The sequence below is a fragment of the Cuculus canorus genome, chromosome 9, assembly GCF_017976375.1.
Source record: "Cuculus canorus isolate bCucCan1 chromosome 9, bCucCan1.pri, whole genome shotgun sequence".
NCBI lineage: Eukaryota > Metazoa > Chordata > Aves > Cuculiformes > Cuculidae > Cuculus > Cuculus canorus.
The window spans coordinates 28,154,268-28,160,375 of record NC_071409.1 but is presented as its reverse complement, the minus strand read 5'-3'; the positions used below and the strand labels follow the sequence as shown (position 1 = coordinate 28,160,375).

The window sequence follows — 6,108 nt, the reverse complement described above, 5'->3', positions numbered from 1 at the left end:
GATGGACCTGGCCGCGAACGAGAAAGCCGTGCACGCTGATTTCTTCAACGGTAAGGGCCGCGTTGGGGCTGGGGGCGCGGGACCGCCTGGCGGGACAGGAGCGCCCTAGGCGGCGGGAACTGAGGGTGTCACAGCCACCCGTGCGCTGTGTCTCTCTGGTCCCCTGTCTGTGGTGCTTGGCGGTCGCTAACGCTGTACCCAACCGCACGCATCGTCAGCGCTGCTGTTAGGGCGCCTCAGTGCTCAGGGAATGGGGTGGGACGCCGTGCGGTGTTTCTTCTCTCCGGGAGGCTTTAGATGGATTCGAATATTAATCGCTACAATGAAAAATACCTTGGGCTGTTTGCATGACAAATAGCTTATATTAAACAATGCAAATACACCTGAAAAAGCAGACAGAACATTACAAATTGGTTTTGGATGTTACTGCTTCATAGCTAATTCTTTAGTCTCTTAAAGTATGCATGTGTATATATCCAAAGCAAAAGAAAACCTTGTTTTTAAAATGCTTTCTGCATTTGGAATTCAACTGTATATATGTACAATTACATGCATCTGCTTTTGAGGAAGAGAATGGCTATGTGTTTGGGCAGTTAGGGGTAGAATGTGCACCACCTTACATTTGGTTACAGAGGTGGGGGTTTTAATGCTTCTTAAGTATTGTATTTAGACATTTCAACTGTGAATTTCAGATACGTTATTAAATCTGGTCGCCGTGGTGGCATCGATGTCACAAAATGGTATTAATTCTGAAATAAAGTAGGTTTCTCACGTTGGTGAAGATGTAGAATGTATGAGAAAAAGGAAGTTTAGCTACTGTATGCTTTCAACAGCTGTAAGGGACGTAGGTCTTTGTTGGAGCTATCATGTTCAGGAGTAAGTATTCCCATAAAGTTCTGTCGCGCTGCTATATTGTATTCCGTTTGTAGTTTAGGACTCTTCTAAATGAGGATTAATCCTCAATTTGTTGTATGACGCTTGTATACTGCCGCACAGCAGAATAAAGGCTTGGTTTCAGTTAGCTTGTTAGTTTCTCCTCAGTATACAAAGATACAAAGCCAAATGGTTAAGAGCCCTTTCAAAAGTTGGCTGAGATGGCTGGGTCTGGCTGGCCACACTTCCTTAGTCTGAGTGAGATGAGTTTTCTGAGGGAGAAATGCTATTAGTATTGTCACAGCAATGCAGCATCCTTTAAGGAAGGGATTTTTTAACAGTAAATCACAAATGCAATTGTCACTTTTCAAAATGTATAAGCATGTGCCCTGGATACTATAAGGTAAAGGCAGAGTTCTACAGGAGCGTCTGTATCTGAGACTTGCTGCAATGCGTAAAGCTTGTACCTGCTTAGTTCTGGAGTCTGGGAATTGTAATTGATCCACTATGAATGAGATAGATACTTAATGTGTTTATAAAAGCTCCACCTTTGACGCTTTACTTGCAGTCATTAAAATTAATCACCAAAGCTTGTGTTGTGTAACTGAAGCAGTTTAATTTGTGTACAATAGAGAACACATACTTGGCTCTGCCTTTCTTTCTACTCTGTCTCTTCCCGCTTTGGTGTTACATTTCTAGTACCTGATGGTGCAGCAATTAATTCATTTAATTCATCTTTATTTCTGTCTTTATCCAAATAATGAAAAAATGTACTTGTGAAGTATGTGCATATGTAACAGTTAAAGCTTTTAAGATTAATTTTACCTTCTCTTATTTTTCTGACTAGATTTTGAAGATCTCTTTGATGATGATGACATCCAGTGAACTTAGTTGGCCAACTATGCAATGCTGAGATGTGGATTTTTCTCTAGGATTGTCTGTGCTGTCCATTATTTATTACAATAATAAAAACAGGAAAATCGCAAAGCCAGGGAGAAAACCTGTGTCAGCTGCTCGGGGAATATGGAAACCAGATGGTTAAAGATAACTAAGGAGGGAATTGTGGATTGTTGTTTCTAGGAAGCTGTGTGTAGATTTTTCTTAAAATTTTACTTGCTGATGGTCTCATTCAATAAACTACTAAAAAAAGCCCCCACCTCTCTCTGGGATGTACTTTGAAAGTAAGTATTGCTGTGTCCCAAGCTCCCTTAGAGAATGATTCTTTTTACTAAATCATTCACTGTTACTCTTGGGTATTGTATAAAGATACAGGGCAGGACATATTGCTGCCTAGAAGGGTTTTGTTCATCCCACGATACAGGATTATCTAAGGCTAAGATGGTCATATTTTCTGAGTAGCCTGACTCTTATTTGCCAGTTGCAATGAGTGTGTGTTGTCTTCTGTTTCAAAATAGATAAATTGCCTCCCATCAATACTTAACCCTTTTAATATAGGAAGCACAGGGATAAAAAGTAATAATTTTATCTTGATATTTAAAGCAGAGAAACGTTCTGGCCCTAGGAATGGTTGGATTTAAAAGTCTAATTTAATTATTGAAATTGTACTCTACAGAAAAGAAAATCATTCTGCAGCAGTAATTATTTATGGTTATTGCATGTAAGGCATATGAATCCGTTCTGTGTAAGTACTAATTCAGATTTTGACACAAGTTTTCAGAATGCTTTTAGAAGTGTTTGATTTTGCCCCCCTTTGGTGACCGAAGTGAATTTTGGAGGGAAACAGGTGAGTTTTTAGTATATTGTTTCAGAGTCAAGAGTTTAATACTGTCTGATTTTAAGTGCAGTCTATATTCCATAAACACATCTCAAAACTAATACTGTGACTGGTCTTTCTTTAAAGACTTTGCACCATTTACATTTTGCCTGGAGTTGAAAACCGTTTTCCTCTCATACTTTTCACGCAGATTTGCTTGGATTTGCCTTAAAGGAGATCTTAAATGTAGCAGCAAATATGCTCACAGAGCAAGCTTAAAAATGTAAGCACAGTAAAAATGGTAGAGCTGAGTGTTCCTGTGGATTTCTCAACATCCTCTGTTTCATTGTGCACTGTGTGTAGCATCAGCATTCGGATATTTGCTCTGCTTAGCATCTGACGTTACTGTCTGTCCTTGAAAAAACGAACCTGCCGAGGCAGTCTCCTTTTTCATGCTTACTTTGCTTAGAGGCAGAGATTTCAAGCTTTTGTGAAAAAAACAAAGTAAACTTTTTGTCTGAGTGCTAGTAACTGTTTGGACTGAATTGTCCACCTGACTCCAGTGGGAGAGTGGAAACGTGTGAAGCTGACCTTCTGCCTGAGTCTTGGTAGGGTGAGGTCCTGAGTGCTAAAATGCTTTAGAATGAGTGCAGCCAGTTGTGCAGTATAGATGAAAAGGAATGGCTTCAAAACACTTCATTGTCGATACTCTCGCAAGGCCAGTTCTCTGCAGGGAACTGTTAACTGTCACAGTAGATTCTCGAGGATTTGGAATGTGCAATCTATTATTGAGCTGAAAATAATCAAGTCATTGTGAGGGAGAGAAACATTACTAGGAAACTCTCTGTCATCTATGCATATGTTTCTGCAGCATCTTTTCTGAACTCATTACCAGGTTAGCAGGAGAATCCAGTGCTCCAACTTGTCTTCATATGAGCAAGAAGAAGCAAGCTCAGACTTAGTGTGGTAGGAGTGAGTTTTCCTTGATTCTGTTGGGTTTTTTCTTAGTTAATTTTCAGGGAATTCAGTATCTTACTTCAATAATTGAACTCGAAGGTTCCTTTTTCTCAAGAAAGATGGAATTGATCTAGATGAATAAATTGAGTTCTTCCCGCTTCCCCAGGGCGTTGGGAAGCTGGCAGGCATCTTCCTGCTCTCAGCATCCATTTGTTCAGCACATGGAAACATGCTGAGCAGATGACAGTGCAGCATTGTTCTCTGCAAGTCCCTAGCAGTGATTCGGCTGGAATGTGAGTTTCGTATCTGGACTCTGAAAAAGCACACGCATAATGCCAGTCAGTCCTTGGCAGTTGGGATGGCTTTAAGGACAAGGATTTGCTTACATGTTTTTACTTCCAGATTTTTTTTTTCTGTTGGCCTTCTGTTTGCTCAAGTTGGCCTTTGCCAAGCAGCAGGGTCAGAATCCTAATCCAAATTATAACCTTTCTCAAGCTGCTACTGGGAGTTCAGAGTGGAAGGAGGAAGCATCAGTGCTTTCTAAAGCTTTTAAAATTGGCAAATACAGCCTTCTTGGTGAATTTTTCCTTATAGAAAAGTCACTTCACCTGTAGTAAGTTCCCAGTCATCTCTAACTGTACCTGTGTTCACAGCACCTGGTGTGTAGTTGTGAAGTGTACGTACAAACCTTATAATTCTGTGTGAACTCATGGAAACTTGGAACCTCTTGAGGGAAAAGACCCTAGTTTGTATGTTCTTGTGGATCAACAGATGTATGGCAGAGAATGTCATGCAGGAGGCTGGTGACTGAGCAAGGGCATACACATCAGCAAGGGAATGTGACAAAGCATCCCTGGTGCAGGCAGGGAGTTCTGCTACCTCAGCTGGGGATTCCTCTATGAGCATGCTTGCAGAAAGGACTGTTGTCGTGGGACGGTGACTATCCATCCTGCCTGAGAGCTTTCTGGGTGCCCCCAACTCCCAGTTCCCAATAAAGCTTGCTGAGCAATGTGCTGCTGAGGCCTTTTGGTTTGGTTTGGAGAGCAGGTGATTCTGTGCCCCTTCAGCATGCCAGTATCATTCTTACTTCGTTCTTCAGAAGGTAATCATATGTCCAGAGCACTGTGCAATCCGTGGGAGCCAGCCCAGGCCTTGGATATGTGCCTATTTTGGGCAGGTTTTCCCATCCCATAAGTTTATGAAGCACTAAAGGAGAGTAAGACCACAGCAACTCAGTAATGGGAAATGGCTGGATTCATTAGGATCTCCCCTGATCTTGTCCCCCAGGACCTGATTACCTTCCTGAGCCTATCTGCAGCTCCCCTTAAAACCAGCATGGGGCCGGCATGGTGCCCTGCAGATCTCTGCCCTTGGAATATGGCTGTCAGCCTGGCTGCGTGCCTCTGGCATGGCAGAGCCAGGGATGTGAAGGTGTGATATCCATGCCACATACAGGGATTCGTGCTGCTCCTGAGCTATACAGACTTCCCAGGGGCTTGAAATGTAGTGGAGTACTTGCTGGCCGTGCTCCGCTGCTGCTCCTGGTGCCTGTCAGCATATTTTGGGCTTGTTGAGCCCTCACATAGAGAGACCTGCAGGGCTGGACATGCTCAGGAGGCAGTGACAGAGGTGCCAAGGGCAACTTTGGGTCTTGACCCTGGCTGCGGTGAGGCAAAAGACTGTTTATTGAGGGAGTGATATATGTGTCTTTGCCTGCCCTACCCCACTGCTTTGTGTGTTTTGCTGATGGGGTGAGCCTCTGTTGGGATTGTTTGCCCCAGGAGAGGACTGCTTGATGCTCCTGAGGGTGCAAAGTGGCTTTTTGAATGATGGCTTAAACTGGAATTTGGTCCCTGCTAAAGAAGTGTCTGTCTCTTTAGCCAAGTTCTGTGGAGCAGGAGTCTTGCCAAGATTTGAGGTGAAAGACTTCATAAAACCCTAAAGGGAGGATTTTGACACCTATTTCCATGCAGAAGGAGCTTGCTGTGTTCACAACCAGCTGCCTGGACTGTACTAACTAGGGGGCTGGTCTGTCATTTGCTGGGTTTTGAAGTGCTTGGCTGGGACATGCATGAGCGATGCAGGTACCGTACGTGGAGTGTCCTTCTCCTGATCAGTTAGCTGTGAGGAAGACAATCTCTGCTCACATCCTAGAGGGTGAGTATCCTGGTGAAACTGAGTCTCAGTATCTATGACTGTGACCCTCAAGCACCCCTACAGCTGGAAAAAGGAAAGACACAGGACCAAAATCAGATCAAGGCTTTGAAACAGAAGCTTCCAGGCTGGAGCTCTGCTATGGGGTTTGTTTTGGTCCTTCGTGTAGCCCTCTGCCATCCCACTGCCACAGTGACCATGAGGCTGGTCAGAAGCCTGACTAGGAGTTGATGGTGACTTGGGACTTCTAGGCTGCTTGCTGGTCATCCACCATGAGGTCTGACGACACCTGCAAACATCCCAAGGAGGGTCAGTTGTGGTGCGGGATGATGCAAAGGGCTAGCAACCACGTGAGGTTCAAGGACACTTTGCCATAAGGGTCAGCACGGCCCAAGTCTCTCATACGTGCC

At 43.8% G+C, this 6,108-nt stretch overlaps 1 long non-coding RNA gene across 1 annotated transcript; it reads left to right on the top strand.

Moving 5' to 3' along the window:
* On the top strand, positions 1 to 2,024 carry LOC128852999 (uncharacterized). The gene is made up of 2 exons (XR_008451172.1): positions 1 to 50; positions 1,721 to 2,024. It is a non-coding gene; the product is annotated as an uncharacterized LOC128852999 (long non-coding RNA).
* The last annotated feature ends 4,084 nt before the right edge of the window (positions 2,025 to 6,108 follow it).